The 17,478-nt window shown below is 41.7% G+C and overlaps 1 protein-coding gene across 1 annotated transcript in view; it reads left to right on the top strand.

Moving 5' to 3' along the window:
• The window catches only part of SEMA3A (semaphorin 3A), a 232,949-nt gene that overhangs the window by 158,267 nt on the left and 57,204 nt on the right, over positions 1–17,478 (top strand). The window lies entirely within an intron of this gene.

The following is a 17,478-nucleotide window of genomic DNA, read 5'->3' on the forward strand; positions in this document are numbered from 1 at the left end:
ATACACATTTGTGATGTACCAGTAGTTACTTAACTGAAACACAGTTGTGATCCCATATGTGATCTCATATTCAGGCTCTGGGAACTCAGCGCTCCTAGAGAAAGCCACCTCAGATGCCATGGGCATTGTGGGATTAAATGTCTGTGGTTGGTGTTATTGTCAATCACAGGCATTAGCCCTGGAGGTCTGCTGATTAAAACAGCAGAAACACAGCTACTATTGTACCCATTGTGCCCAGGAGCAGGCACCATTTTTAAACCCTGGACTTCTACCATACATGTACTGTGGCAGTTCGGAAGAGGTTAAAGGGATTCTGTCACCAGGATTAACGCTATAGCAATATTCATATGTGCCCATCAGTCTCCTTGCTGTGTTTAAAATGAACCCACTGTTACTGCTCTGTGTGTGTTAGATTCTTATAAAAAACAATCTTATTGATATGTAAATTACCTTGGTCAGGAGCCCAAGGGGTTGTCTCACAATTGTTGGAGCCCAGCCACGCCCATCGATCCGGAGCCTAGCACCGCCTACCACTTAATTTATTCACTCCACTTGCCCTGACGTAATTTCTTCTCAGTGCCGTAGTCTCGCACAGGCGCAGCGGACACTGTAGTCTGCGTCCGTGCGGACTACTGGCACTGGCTTCGACGAGTCAACTGCGCATGCACCGGCTTCCTTTTCCAGTGCGCAGGGAGCCGGCGCATGTGCTGTTGACTCGTCGAAGATGGTGCCAGTAGTCCGCACGGGCGCAGACTACAGTGTCCACTGCGCCTGTGCGAGACTATAGCACTGAGAAGAAATATTGTCAGGGCAAGTGGAAAAAATAAATTAAGTGGTAGGCGGTGCTGGGCTCTGAATCGATGGGCGCGGCTGGGCTCCAACAGATGTGGGACAACCCCTTGGGCTCCTGACCAAGGTAATTTACATATCAATAAGATTTTTTTTTTATAAGAATCTAACACACACAGAACAGTAACAGTGGGTTCATTTAAAACACAGCAAGTAGACTGATGGGCACATATAAATATCACTATAGTGTTAATCCTGGTGACAGAATCCCTTTAATGTAAATAGATGAGATTTTGATAAAAGGGAGATGTTGCAGCCAGTATACTCTTTTAAAAAGAAATGCCAACTAAATAACCATGTTTGCAATGGTTTTTAATAATTATTTTTTATTTAATGTATTTTTGTATAATAAAACCTACATACGTTATGAACTTATGTATAATGTTTTTAGTAAAAAAAAAATCCAGATGCGTGCACATTTTACAGATGCAGTCAAGTACAGTACACATCACTTGTGTAGCAAGATGAAGGACAGTGACATGAGCTGAACTGTCCTTTGCTTTATCTGTGCAATGGACGTCTGTATGATGGGTTTTACTAGCAAAATCTGAAACTGATAATTTTGACATGAACATGTATAGAAAGCTAAACCCAAGCAGCACAATGACAGGCTGGTGGTCTATAAGCCCCAGTGACAGTTCACCTTTAATTATTTATTTTATGCACTTATATAGCACTACTATATTCGTCAGCGCTTTACAGACATTAGTATCCAACTTGTAGGAAAATCCAGCACAGGTCATGCAAGCTTTATTTCATGTGAATAAGTCTGAAACGCAGTAACAGGAGTAACAGAAATTCTGTTCCCACACTATATGTACTGAATGTTCAAATAAAGCTTGCATGGATTTTAATGACCTGTGCTGGATTTTCCTACAAGTTTGGAGCAGTTGTGGTCCAAACCTATCTGGGAACTTTGTGAGCTGGAGCTTCTTTTTGTGTTGATTAGCATCCAACTCACAATCTAAGTTCCCTATCAGTACGTCTTTGGAGTGTGAGAGAAAACCGGAGTACCCAGAGGAAGCTCACACGGGGAGAACATACAAACTCCATGCAGATGTTGTCTTTGGTCGGATTCAAACCTAGGACCGCAGTGCTGCAAAGCATCAGTGCTAACCACTGAGCCACCATGCTGCCCCTGCCAAAGTGAAATCTAATTACACTGATACATTATCTTTTGATTACAACTAGTGCATTCTAAGATTGCATATGAAAGCTGTATGCCATGTCAATGTGACATTTGCCATATATACTTTCAGAAGTCTAAATAAGCACAAATCTATGCTGCTTGTCTAGTATTAGTACTTGACACTATGGATTTGGGTAGTGCTCTTTTTACTAAAGCACTAATTCCTGGAATATGTAAATATATATATATAAAATATATATATTGCACTTTTTGGTTTTTAATATATGAATGTTATTGTAAAGATGTCAATGTCAAATGGAACACACACACACACATACCAGCAATGATTCTCACCATCATCGATCAATTTTCTTCTTTTAGGCCACCACATTGAACTTTCAGCTGGTGTTCAATACAGATTTACTGTTGACTGGGTAATTTGAGTTCATGTGCATGGGGGAAGTTAAGAGATGTACCAGAAGGAGGATGTCGTGACAATGCATGTCACTATGGTGTGACTGGCTTAACTGACATAGCTTTGTAAAGATCCCCTCCTGTGAAAATAAGACCCATTTGCAAATTAATTAGTTTCTGGCAGCGGCTTGATTGTTGACCTAAAGGTTGTAGAATGGAAAAACAATTGGATTAGTGTGTGGTATACAAAAGCCCATTGCGCCAATTGAGTCGGTTTTTTCAATCTGTTGAAGAAACCATTCCTTCCAAAGAGCAATGGTGAAGGTTAAGTGTGAAATAACTATAGTAACTGAGACACAGTGTGTCCTATGGTCCAATGAATCGGGCCAACCCACTTGATACTTACAAGAGTGTTTGTTTAGAATGCAGCATGAAATGAAGCCCCACATGGTATGCAGATCAGTCTTACATTCATTAATCATTCACAAAGGTGTTGGAGAGACATTCAACCATTGAACATGTCTTCAGAAACCCAAGTGAAACATTTCATTATTTAAGAACAGACAGAACATTTTTGAAGGAACAGAAGTAAAATGTTGGGAAAAGAAACATCTAAAAGAACCCCCACAGATGGTCTATTGATTCTATAGCATGTGATTAGTCTAATTAATATGATGATAATCTGCTGCTTTCATTGATTCATGATGATTACAGATTTAGGTTGATAGAAAGAAGTCAGAATATTAGACTTTAAAAGGATTGTCTAATCACAACAATCTGTTTCCATATGCCTTGCTTCCCCTGATGGCTGATCTTCTGCCTTCTCTTTATGTCTTCATGGGATATACTGTTAAATGGACCACTATAACTTTATTAGGGTGAGTTTACCTGACATTAGAAATTCAGTTTTTCTGGAATTCAAGCTCTAATAGATCCATTATGTAACAAACAATAATGGTGGCCCTTGGACCCTTTGACTTCTAATTGGGTTTGTGAGGTTCTTTTATGGTGGTCTTTTTACTGATAAATATGGCAGATAATGACTCCTACACAGATGTGAACAGAGCCTTAGCTGACTTATTTTTTCTTGAATAATAAATACAAATTTAGAATAAAAGCCTCAACATGATTTAGAAGCAGAGTATTTGGGTGAACTGCAATTGTATACTTTCATAGCCACTTTGAGTATGTTATGTACAAGTTAGAGATAACAATAGATGAATTGTTACCTTTAGACCTCATTCAAATGAAAGTACTATGGTCATGGAAATGGGAAAAGGTTGTATTTTTCACAAAGGATTGGATCCAATCTCATCTTGTGAAATCATGAAAGCCCCCTCTCCTTTCCAGAGCAAAGACTTTGGGAAAAGTACTCCTTATCCATTCCTCAGCTCTAAATATGTCTTATTCACAAAGTTATAATACTCTAAACTAGATAAAATTACATTCCAATTATGACCTTTTTTTAAATAACATCCAATGACTTATTGGTTGGAATTTTAGAAATATCTATATGCCGCACTTGAAAATAATTGTTTCACAATATCTGCCATGTTTTACACTGATCATAATACATGCTGATTAAAAGAGATTGCAAGTTCACAGTTTGCCTTTCTGGAATGAAATTAACTAAACCACCATACAACTAATGCTTATGTTACACCTGCAGATCTTCCAGGCGATTGTCAGGAAGGAAGCGTTCCTACCAAACAATCGCCAGCTCATTAGCGGAGGATACCACTGCTATTATATGAAAGGATTTCCTCCTCAGTATGGGGAGAAGCGATCTCTTATGCCATCGCTCGTCCCCATAGTGCTGTTTGCCTGCAGCAGTTTATGATTACACAGCATGATCTGCGTCAGCAAACGAGCATGTTTAAAGCTTGCTTAAAGAACCGTTTGCTCGTTCATCGCGGCAATATTACACTGCCAGATCATCTTTAACAAACATTCAAAGAACGATTGTTAGCGATGATCTGCACAATTATCTGAAAGTGTAATATAAGCTTAAATATTCCCCAATTTATTTGTTCAAATTAGACTTGATTGTAAGTATCCTTTACATGCTACAATTATCAGGCCACTATTGAGAATGAACAGTTATTCCTGATAATCAACCTGTGCAAAGATGTCCCTGATTACCCAATGAACAAGGAAACACACACTGACCAGGTGAAAGCATTATTGATGCTGACCCTTAATCATTTCTGGGCAGCAGATCATACTGTGTAAACAGCAATCTGCTGCCCAGAAACAATGATTCTGTATAGGGACAAGTGATTACTCATTCCCATAGAGCAGAGGTGATTGCTGCATGAAAATGAAGCTAATATCTCCTCTGACAAACAAGCAATTATCAGGGATGCAATTAAGTCTTTAGTTGTCATGATCTTACCATGTACAGTTAGTATTAGATATTTAGAGAGGGTTTTTATTCCCCCTTGTTTTGTGGCCTTTTAAATGCCATTGCAAAAAACTAAGTTAGACTAGCACCTCCAAACAATATGGAAAAAAGGGGTGCATGCTACCATGGCTGCAATGTAAAATAAGGACTGCAAGTACTTCTATCAGATGGGACCTACACTGACAGACTTGCCTCTTCTGGGCTTTTGGCTTACAAAATTTCAGGGCAATGTAGAATTCAAATACTACATTGCCCTGAAATTGGTAGGAGAGGGACGTCTGTTAGTGGTCCCATCTCTTAGAAGTCACCTTGTCACTGGTAGATGGGATGGGCACAATTTTGATAAAAAATGTGTACAAAAGAGCTTCTAATTTTCAAGAAATTGATGGAAACACCACTGAAATGGTTCAGGAACAGCATGGGGAGGATGTCTGGATGCATCTTGGACTCCCAGGTCACTGCTGGGAACGATGTTGTCCGAGTAGTACGCCACTTTTACAGACTGAAAATAATACGCACAAAACCAAATATAAAATCAATTTTAGAGGAAAAATTAGGAAACATTCTTTCCTGGATATCTACTTGTATATAAAATTACAAGAAAGAGGCACTCCGATACAACCTGTATATCACATAAAGGAGGGCCTCATTCAGATTGTGGTACAATTGTTCAGTTAGTGAGACTCCTACACTCATAAAGCCTATGCAATAAGTGAAAGGGCTGCCGAAAATTACAAGGAACCGGCACTACAATACACCCTTTATTACACATAAAGGTAAGCATTCTACACACCCTTGAAAAATAATGATTGATGGCCTGCTGGTGACCCTCAAAAACTATTGGAGTAAGGGCCTGCTGATCTGACCATTTAAAACATTAGTGGAGAGGGCCTGCTGCTGATGTGACCATCTAAAACATTAGGGTCAAGGGTCTGCTGCTGATCTGACCGTCTAAAACATTAGGGACGAGTTCCTGCTGCTGATCTGACTTTTTAAAACATTAGGAGCGAGGGCCTGATGCTGAGCTGACCCTCTAAAACATTAGGGGCGAGTGCCTGCTGCTGATCTGACCATCTAAAACATTAGGGGTGAGGGTCTGCTGCAGAGCTGACCATCTAAAACAGGGAGGCTCAACCTGCAGTCCTCCCAGCTGTTGTAAAACTACAACTCCCACCATGCCCTGCTGTAGGCTGATAGCTGTAGGCTGTTCAGGCATGCTGGGAGTTGTAGTTTTGCAACAGCTGGAGGGCCGCAGGTTGAGCATGTCTGATCTAAAACATTAGGGGTGAGTGCCTGCTGCTGATCTGATTTTTTAAAACATTAGAGGTTGAGGATCTGCTGGTGACCCTCAAAAACATTATGGGTGAGGGCCTGCTAGTGACCCTCTAAAACATTATGGGTGAGGGCCTGCTGGTGACCCTCTAAAACATTATAGGTAAGGGCCTGCTGTAGAGCTAAAACAGTAGGAGCGAGGGCAGCCTAATAAGCATGTTTATATGATAGAGATGGAGGAGGAGGATGAGAAAAGGGAAATTGAACCTTTTTAGTGGTGGAAGGGGTGCATGGGAATACAGTGTATTCAATACACCATAAAAGTCACTTTTAGAGTGCTTTTATGTTTAGCCGCTTTCCTCTGGTGAAGTAGAGAAGTCAGGGGTAATCCAGGCCTTGTTAATTATCATAAGAGTCAACCTGTCAGCATTTTCAGTTGACAGTCGGATACGCTTATCAGTTATTTTGTCCCCAGCAGCACTAAATGCCCGCTCTGACAAAACGCTGGCGGCGGGGCAGGCCAGCACCTTCAAGGCGCAGAGTGCCAGTTTGTGCCACGTGTCCCACTACCCAACTGAGGCACATAGGGATCACTGATGACGCTGACACGGTCGGCTATGTACTCCTTCACCATCTTCCCAAATTTTTGCCTCCTTGTGACACTAGGCCGCGCATCAGATTGGGGGTGCTGGCGGGGTGTCATAAAATTGTCCCAGGCTTTGGAGAGTATTGCCCTGCCTCTGTTGGAACTGCTATGTGTTCCCCTCGTATCCCCTCCTCAGTTGGCCAAGGAACTATGTACTCTGCAGCCAGCGTTTGTCAGCTGGAAATGTTTGGAGCAATTTTTCCACAAGGACCTTCTGGTATTGCACCATTTTGCTCATCCTCTACACCACAGTAATTAGAGATGAGAAGTTCTCTTTGTAGCAAGGGTCGAGAAGGGTGAACAACCGGGAATTGGTGTTGGCCAAAATGCATACACCGCGAGGGTCACGGGAACGGTAGCCTAACATAAAGTCAGCCATGTGTGTAAAAGTCCCAACAGACAAGACTTTGCTGTCCTCATCAGGACGATGACTCTCAATCTCCTTATCCTCTTCCTCCTCTTTTACCCATCCACGCTGAACAGATGGAATAAAACTTCTATGGATACTACCCTTGTAGCGGAGGTAAGCGTTTCCTGCTCCTCCTCCTTATCATCATCCAATTTGCGCTGAGAAGACTAACTGAAGGTGGTCTGGTTATCACCCTGTGTACTGTCTTCCCCCATCTTCACCTCTTCCACAAGTAAACCACCCGTCTTAATTGTGAGCAGTGAGTATTTGAGTAGACACAGAAGTGGGATGGTTGCGCTGATAATAGTGTTATTGCCGCTCACTATCTGTATTGATTCCTCAAAGTTTCTTAAACCCTCACAGAGGTCAGACATCAATGCCCACTCCTCGCTCGTGAAGAGCAGAAGCTGACTGGAAAGGCAACGACCATAATGTTGCAGCTGGTAATCCACTACTGCCCTCTGCTGCTCACAAAGCCTGGCAAACATGTGAAACATTGAGTACCAGCGTGTGCTTACATCGCACAACAGCCGGTGAGCTGGCAATTGCCAGACCGGCTAAAGCTGTCGATGACTTGTGGAAATGCGGACACACGCAGCGCACCTTCACCAGTATCTCAGGCAAATGGGTTACACTTTGAGAAACCGCTGAACCACTAGGTTGAACACGTGGGCTAGGCGTGGTAAGTGTGTGAGCTTGCCGAGCTCCAAAGCCGCCACCAAGTTACGACAATTATCAGACACAAGCATGCCTGGCTCTAGGTTGAGTGTCGAGAGCCACAGCTCAGTCTGGTCCCTTATCCCCTACCACAACTCTGTGGCGGTGTGCTGTTTGTCACCTAAGCAGATCAGTTTGCTGCTTCCCCACTGCAGTGCTACACTGCTTCCTGCAACTGAATTATGTCTGACTGGTGCTGCAAGATGATAATTCAGAGGTGGAAGTGGAGGAGGAGGCGAAGGAGGAGAAGGGGGGGGGGGGGTTGCAGCCACTAATGTAGGTGCTGGCGGAAACCCTGATGGAAGTGAGGCCCGCAATCTTTGACGTCAGTAGCACCTGTGCCATCCCAGGGTATGACTCGCTCCCGGCCTCCACAACATTCACACAGTGTGCTGTCAGGGAAATGTAGGTCCCTTTCCAAAAACACTTGTCCATGTGTCAGTTGTTAAGTGGACCTTACAAATAACTGCGTTGGTCATGGCATGGGTGATGTTACAGGACACATGCTGGTTTAAGGCTGGGACTGCACACAGTAAAAAATATTGGCGGCTTGGGACAGAGTAATGCGGGACCACCACCGCCATCAGGCTGCGGAAAGCCTCAGTGTCCATAAGCCTAAATGATAACATTTTGAGGGACAGCAATTTGGAAAGGTGCGCATTTAGTGCTATGACCAGGTGGGTGGGTTGTTGGGTATTTGTGCTTTCATTCAAAGACCTGGGATATAGACATCTGTACGCTGAGCTGGGACACAGAAGTGGATGTGCTAGCTGATAGTGCTTGTGAAGGTCCAGGTGCATGACGGGAGGCATCTGGGCCTGCGTTTTCGACTGGGGATTGGCCAGCATGTAACACAGGGGAAGTAGTGGTGTGACCCGCAGACACTGATTGTGGACCCAGGCATTCGGCCCACCTATTTAGGTGCTTTGATGCCATGTGGTGGATCATGCTGGTGGTGGTGAGGTTGCTATTGTTCATGCCCCTGCTCATTTTGGTACGGCACAGGTTGCAAATGACAATTCTTTTATCATCCGCACTTTCCTAAAAAAAAAGCGACAGACTGCGGAACACCTACCACTTGGCAAGGGAGATTGCCTCAAGGGGGTGCTTCGGGGTACAGTTGCGGGCCTGTTTGGTGTGGCCTGCCTTCTCCCTTTTGCCACCCCACTGCCTCTTCCAGCCTGTTGTGTTGCTGCGGATCCCTCCCCCTCTGTACTGCTGTCCTCGCTCGGCTAGCCACCTTCCAAGGTTGGGTCAATGACTTCATCGTCCACCACATCCTCTTCTATTTCCTCACTCTGGTTATCCTCTTGACTTGTTGACCTAACAACAACCTCAGTTATTGACAACTGTGTCTCATCCTCATCACAAACCTCTTGAGACACCAATTGCGGTTGACTTATTGGGAACTGTGTCTCATCATCATCATCATCCACCTTGTGAAACACTTATTGCTGTTCCCCACCGTCATCTTCTTGTGACTGTAGATGCTCAAGAGTTTGGGAATCAGGGCACAATATCTCCTCATGTCCCTCTTCAAGCGGGCTTGTCGAGAGGCCCAAATCAAGGAATGGCGATGAAAAGAGGCCCTCGGAATATCTGAGTGTGGGATCACTTGTTTGCCAAGACTCCATGGTGGGAGGAAGGAGGATCAGGGTGAGGATTCTGTTGACAAGACTCTTGGCTACTGAGACTGGACTTTGTGGAAGACAGGTTGGTGCTTAACCGACTGGAAGCATTATCTGCTGCAATCCAACCGACCACCTGGTTGCACTGGTCTGACTTCGAGAGTGGTGTCCTGCGCCACCCTGCAAACTGGGAGATACAGCTAGGTATCGTGGATGAGTGTGTTTCTTGTGCTCTGGCAGCAGGCACAGTTTCACACCGCCCAGGGCCACTGCTTCTGCGTGCACCATCAGCAGCACGGCAACTTCCCCATCCCTTACTATTCGCCCTGCGCATATTAGATGGTATATATGCTTGCAATTATGTCACACATACAGTGGCGCAGGTTTTGTAAGTGTATGCGCAAATAAAGTACACAGGATGTCAGATATTTTTAGGATGCACACACGTTAAACAGGAGATGTAGCACAGAAAATGTCGCTGTCCGCAGCGTCTATGAAAAAAGTACATTGTCACAGATAATTTTAGGATGCACAAACGTTATACAGGAGGTATAGCGCAAGTAATGTCGCTGTCACCAGCGGCTAATAAAAAAATACACTGAATTAATGTCACTGATATTTAGGATGCGCCAACGTTATACAGGAGATGTAGCGATGGTAATGTTGCTGTCACCAGCGGCCAAACAATTGTGCTGAATTTCACAGATATTTAGGCTGCACAAATGTAAAATAAAAGATGTAGCAGAGGTTGTGTCACTATCAGAAGCGGCTCTAACAATTGCATGCAATTTAGTGCAGGTTGCGCTAATAATATATATTGCAGCCAGATACAACTATAGTCCTTAAAAGGACTTTTGGGTCTCTAACAAGTTTTTTCACTAAAATATTACTATTTCACTCCCTACACTATCTGTCCCTTCTTCAGCACAGCTCTCCCTGACTAAGACTGAGCCAAACACTTGTCATTGGGTGCTATATAGCGCCCAATGACACGTTCCAGCCAGCCAATCACTGTAATGCCGGTAGCCAACATGGCTACGGCATTACAGTGAATGCCAGTACCTCCGCGCACGTTTATTGGCCCGTAGCAGCCAAAAAATGTGTGGGGAGGAGACTCTAGCATCGTGCTCGAGCACACACGGTGTTTGAAAGAACACTGCGATGTGCCGAGCATCGCGATGCTCAAGTAAAATTAGTGTTTGGCATAGCATGCTCGCCTAACACTAGTGTTGATGTTATCACATTTCATTGATCTCAACACCCTACTTTTGCACTAAAATATATGTAATGCACATTTACCCACTCAGTGTAAAAATTAATAATAGACTACTGTATGTACAGAAATAACCCTTGACAGTACTATTCGTTTTCCTATTATGTATTTTTATTTTTTTTGCTCTACCAATTACTTCCATCCTTTCTCTATTTTCTACTTCTTGCTCTTTCTTGTAAAATAGCGTGGGAAACTGCAGCAGCTGTCACAGTGCTTGTCACAGTCTCAACACTAAGAGAGGGAAACTTAGGTCACTATGTAATGGGGCTACAGACAGTAGTAGTCAAACTTGGGAAGGAAATTGAACTGTGTAATTGTACTGATTATGCAACTGGTTTAGGAGAATCATTGAGTAGTACAGTGACAGTGGAGAGATGGACGTGTGTAGTTGATCAAGTGAATAAATGTTGACTATAGAAAAATCTATGAATTGATAAAGACACTTTATCAAATAACTTTTTTTCAGGCAGACCATACCTTTTTGTATATGTTCTCGGTGCTAGAGATGTTACTGAATATGAGCTGAGATGTGGAAATAAAAACCCTGATTTTGCACCTAGTTTATTTTATGCACTGTGATAACAATACATGTTGTATCCACATTGGACAATTGTAATGATCTTTCATCTACTGTATGTATGAAAGATTTTCAGTAATGTTCTTGATTATCAAGCCAGTGATATATACTGATTCTTTCTGTGAATCAGTCATGGCCATATTAGCAAATTGTAAAAAATATATATATATATATATGATACCATTAACTGTGTATAATGTGCCAAGAGAGATTCACATCTTTATGACCTTTGTTTTATGCCTCATATGAGTAATACTTTGCCCTATGGTTATTAAGCAAGCCGGTTGAGGAATTGACCACCATTACTGCTACGCTGAGCTATCCAAATCATGATCATAAACATTCAGAAGATTCATCAAAACGGGTGTAAAGGAAAATTGGTTTAGTTGCCAATAGCAACCAATAAGATTCCAAATTTCATTTCACAAAGAAGCTCTGAAAAATGAAAGGTGGAAACTGGTTGGTTGCTATGGGCCATTCACACCATTTTTTTTATACATTTTCTCAGTTTGCTCAATAAGAGGGCCAATCTGTGTTGGCACAAATTTCCTTGAGAAGAGTTTGGTTTTAAAGCAGTGAGGCCTCTGACACATGGCTTAACGAAGTTTTCCACTTTTTAAATATAAATGTAATACGCCGTGACATATATCAATGATTTATCATATGTCATCATATCATAAAATGAGCTTCCACAAGAGAATGGAAAATGCACCAATATATACAAGCAATGTAAAAGTAATAATTTGTGTATGTAGTGCAGGCAGGAAACAATATGGATGCAGCGGTCATGAGAAATCAGAGAAGACAACTTTTTATTAGGAAACTTAGTGGCCAGTATATGATTTGCATACAAGCCATACACAAAGTCTTATTAGAAGCTAAGATCTCAGTTCTCTGATTTATGGTTCTCCCTTTGGTTATATAACTAACATACACCATATTAGTCACCAATGAATATAGTTCACTGCCTAGTCAACAAACAGCTCAACAGAACCAGTGATTTGCCATCTTCCAGTCTAGTAAAACAGTTTCACATTTAACTTGTGGGGAAAAAAAGTATTTAGTCAGCCACCAATTGTGCAAGTTCTTCCACTTAAAAAGATGAGAGAGAGCCTGTCATTGTCATCATAAGTATACCTCAACTATGAGAGCCATAATGAGGAAAATATCCCGAAATTCACATTGTCTGATTTTGAAAGAATTTATTTGCAAATTATAGTGGAAAATAAGTATTTGGTCAATAACAAAAGTTTATCGCAATACTTTGTGATATACCCTTTGTTGGCAATGACAGAGGTCAAACGTTTTCTGTAAGTCTTTACAAGGTTTTCACACACTGTTGCTGGTATTTTGGTCTATTCCTCCATGCAGATCTCTTATAGAGCAGTGATGTTTTAGGGCTTTCGCTGGGCAACACAAACTCTTAACTTCCTCCAAAGGTTTTCTATGGGGTTGAGATCTGGAGACTGGCTAGGCCACTACAGGACCTTGAAATTCTTCTTACTAAGCCACTCCTTTGTTGCCCTGGTGGTGTGTTTGCGATCATTGTCATGCTTAAAGACCCAGCCACATTTCATCTTCAATGCCCTTGCTGATGGAAGGAGGTTTTCACTCAAAATCTCACAATACATTACCCCATTCATTCTTTCCTTTACACGGATCAGTCATCCTGGTCCCTTTGCAGAAAAACAGTCCCAAAGCATGATGTTTCCACCCCCATGCTTCACAGTAGTTATGGTGTTCTTTGGATGCAACTCAGCATTCTTTCTCCTCCAAACACGACGAGTTGAGTTTTTACCATAAAGTTCTACTTTGGTTTCCTCTGACCATATGATATTCTCCAAATCCTCTTCTGGATCATCCAAATGCTCTCTAGCAAACTTCCGACGGGCCCGGACATGTACTGGCTTAAGCAGGGGGACACGCATAGCACTGCAGGATTTGAGTCCCTGGCGGCGTAGTGAGTTACTGATGGTAGCCTTTGTTACTTTAGTCCCAGCTCTCTGCAGGTCATTCACAAGGTCCACCCGTGTGGTTCTGGGATTTTTGCTTACCGTTCTTGTGATCATTTTGAACACGCGGGGTGAGATTTTGTGTGGAGCCCCAGATAGAGGTGGATTATAAGTGGTCTTGTATGTCTTCCATTTTCTAATAATTGCTCCTACAGTTGATTTTTTTCACACAAAGCTGCTTGCCTATTGCAGATTTAGTCTTCCCAGCCTGGTGCAGGTCTACAGTTTTGTTTCTGGTATCCTTCGACTGATCTTTGGTCTTGGCCATAGTGAAGTTTGGAGTGTGACTGTTTGAAGTTGTGGACAGGTGTCTTTTATACTGATAACAAGTTCAAACAGGTGCCATTAATACAGGTAACAAGTGGATGACAGAGGAGCCTCTTAAAGAAGAAGTTACAGGTCTGTGAGAGACAGAAATCTTGCTTGTTTGTAGATGACCAAATACTTATTTTACAGAGGAATTTACCAATTAATTCATTAGAAATCCTACAATGTGATTTCCTGTATTCTGCCCCCACTCATTCTGTCTCTCATAGTTGAAGTGTACTTATGATGAAAATTACAGGCTTCTCTCATCTTTTTAAGTAGGAGAATTTGCACAATTGGTGGCTGACTAAATACTTTTTTGCTACACTGTACATTGGGGGGAAAAGGATGCGAAACGGTAGTATGCTACCCTTTTCCATTCTGTAGAGTCCAGCATTAAATCCTATACCTTAAATGGAGATATATAATATATTGTGGGGTTTTGCTCTGGTAGATGGGGTAAGCGGACGCAGTACAGAGGCAAAATACAAGTTATTAACTCAAACTTCAATGTTTATTCACACTTGAGGTAGTTGCATAAATCAACACAGTCACTTTGCAGTCTTTGGTGTTAATTCACACACAAATGGAAAGTTTAATTTGCACAGAACAACATGTCACCTTGTTAGAAGTTCTGCCTCCAGTAGTGCACAGCAGGCTTTAGGGGGCCTGTTCTCCCTGCACATGGGTCTCAGCCTCTAGTCTGGCACAAAACCTCAGATCCCAATACAAAGACTCAGCTGCTGAGCCCAGTTGCCTATTTAAGGACAGCCAGGTGCTGCCATAACCTGGACCAGCACTTAACCCTTTAAGGACCTCCGCCGTACACGGCAGAAGTCTGGTCCCCAAACATGGAGCAAACTCGCACGTGCAATTGGCGCCATAGCAGCCGGGTTTTTGCTAATTTAAATAGCAGAGACCTACGACACATGTATGCGATCAACCATAAGGCTGATTGCATACATTTTCCCTTTCAGATGCCGTGGTCAAATTTGACCACAGCATATGCACAGTCCGGAAGCGGAAGCCGCGCACTTCTGCTACGGTAACTGCGTTCCCCGGCTGAGATCGGGGAACCTGTTACATTGATCTAATAGGCTGAAGCTTCAAGCAGACTTCTGTGCCTATTAGATGACTATACCAATATAGGCCACTTGCGAGACTTCACATAATAACTTCATAAATTTATTTGTACTGTAAAAAAGGTACCACTTGGAACTGAGCCTGCGTTTGGGAAATGTTTTTTTATAGTACAAATTAATTTCTGAAGTTATTACACAAAGTCTCATCGGAGCCAATACATTCTAATACTGTATGGAGCTCCTGCTCCATACAGTATTAGAACAAATTTTTATGCAATTCGCTCATCCCTAATCATTGCTCTGCTAGATTTACGTTAAGCTGGCAGCTGAAGAAGAGTGTCTTTCTGCAGCAGCTAAGGGGCGTATATCACCTCTCCCTATCAGTTGAAGGATGAAACTGAGCATATGTGGCCTTCTCAGTAAGCAGGACAAAGAAATAAGAAAGAAATAAACAGCAGGTGGCGCTATACAGATACATTTTGAATAACTCACTGGCTTTGCTCAATTTTTAATTGCATGCAATTTCAAAAGTATTCAGATGCACGTGCTAGTTTAAAAACTGTAGAATATTTTTCATGGAATAACCCCTTTAATAACAGGACATTACCTCAAGTGCGTTAATTAGTTTGTCCATTTTAATAAGGTTGGTAGTAGCTACATTTCTTCACATCCATGGCCTTGCTTTTTGTTTTGCATAATTACTTATCCTTTATCATGTTTTAATCTTTTTTTTTTCAATGGAAAACACACTTTGCAACACATAACAGTAATATAGTGCATGGTATTCTTCTTCAAAGAGGAAAGTTTTATGATATTTACAATTTCCTGTTCTACAACTTATGAAATGATGTTGCTGTCATAAATAGGTAATTTAAATGTATCATACACCTCTTAGAAAATAAGGAATTCCCATCACATTTCCCAGGGTGATACAGAATGACTGTGTGTATTATGTTAAAAACTGCCATGATCTACTGTTGGTTAGTAATAATGAATAGAGGGAGTGATAACTCAGAGAGTCTATTACATTATCAGATGCCCTTTATGAAATAATTTCAAGCTTATTTTAAGTTTCATTTAAGACATAGCTCAAACCAGGTGGTAAACTTCATTGGAAATATGGATTGGTGTCCATTTAGGCACAAGTAATCATTTTTATGTGTTTTCAGGGACCTGTAAAACACCAATGAGTGAGGGAGTTACAACACAGATTGATTTTCCGAGCTTTTTATTATGACTAAGATACTTTAAATAGCAGATATCATGTCTCAAGTGCTTAACAATGCAAACAAAGTCATAAAAAGTGTAATAGAAGAAGTCAAGGCAATGTCAAATTGTTCTGATTCTGGAAAAAAAAGAAAACCCATCATTGTACTCTTCATTTTACTGGAGAAATGCGTAAAAACAAATGCTTTTCATTGCTTTTGTAACAAGCTGTAGCTACAAATGAGTTTGCATTGTCCATATAAGATGAATTGGTGACCACAAAAGATCTAGCAAGTAATAAATCAATGTCCTTTATAGCATTTGAAGAATACAAGAAATGTGTTGTATCATTGTATATAGCAAGCAATTGGGGATGGTGCCCAAATGCTTCACATACAGAGATTTGTAAGTTGGAAGCCTACCTGATGCCAAATGAGCTCCAAAGCCTGGCAACTCTAATGAGATTCCTTTTTTTCAACTCCTTTAAACTTTCTTCTTGCCAAACCTATTACTACTTATTACCAATCTAAAGTATGGGAGATGTTCTACTGTCTTCTCTACAAACCAACACAGTAATTATACTGTTGTATCTGTAGTCAAAATGTCTTCTGTTTTAGGTCTTATTTTTTAGCTATTCAGCACGTACAATTTTTTTTTCCCTTTGAAAAATAAAATTTACTTTTTTTAATCTACATAGTCTGAATTGTTTATCCTAGTTTATTTCTGGATGGTTTTCTGGAAATATTAATTTCTGAATTATGATGTTCATTTGTAGGCATTGAGACCCTTAGGCTAGGTTCACACCTGAGCGTTTTACAGCGCGTTCCTACGCGCTGTAAAACGCTCAACAGGTAAAAACCAATGCTTCCCTATGGGCATGGTTCTCACCTGAGTGTTTTACAGCGCGTACGAACGCGCTGTAAAATGCCCTACGCCCCAAGAAGTACAGGAGCTTCTTTGGGTACATTGTCGCGTGTCCCCGCACATAGACCTAGCGGGAACGCGCGACAAGGGGCGTTCGCTTGTTTCTTCTATGTAAACGCCCGATAAGCGCTTATGTGTGAACCCAGCCTTAGGCATAATGCGAGTCATGAAACAAATGTGTTAAAGTAACTTATTTGGTAAATGTTTACTGATATTGGTCTTTTAACATTTTGTACTATCCTTTCCCATGAGTTGTGCAGTTCCTTCATGACTACAATCAAAATCTCTATAAAGATGAGCGAAGTATTGGAAAATTTGATTCAGCTGCTTTGCCGAATTTTACCCCAAAAATTGCTTTGTGACAAATTACTTAATCACAAAGCGCAGTTCTTTGTAAGTAGCATATGCAATGACTGGGAGCTGGGCTTGAATCGCTCCCCGTCATTGTAAACCTCCCCTCAGATGCCACGTTCATACATGATCACGGCATCTGATATACATAACATGGTATAAAAAATTAAAAATTACCTGATCCATATGCTTGCAATGTGTCGGGCGCCACCATCTTGCTTGAAGATCTCACACAAAAATCCCATGCGCGGTGAAATATGATGTCACCACGCCGGCTGG

The sequence above is a fragment of the Bufo gargarizans genome, chromosome 2 (assembly GCF_014858855.1).
Source record: "Bufo gargarizans isolate SCDJY-AF-19 chromosome 2, ASM1485885v1, whole genome shotgun sequence".
Lineage (NCBI taxonomy): Eukaryota > Metazoa > Chordata > Amphibia > Anura > Bufonidae > Bufo > Bufo gargarizans.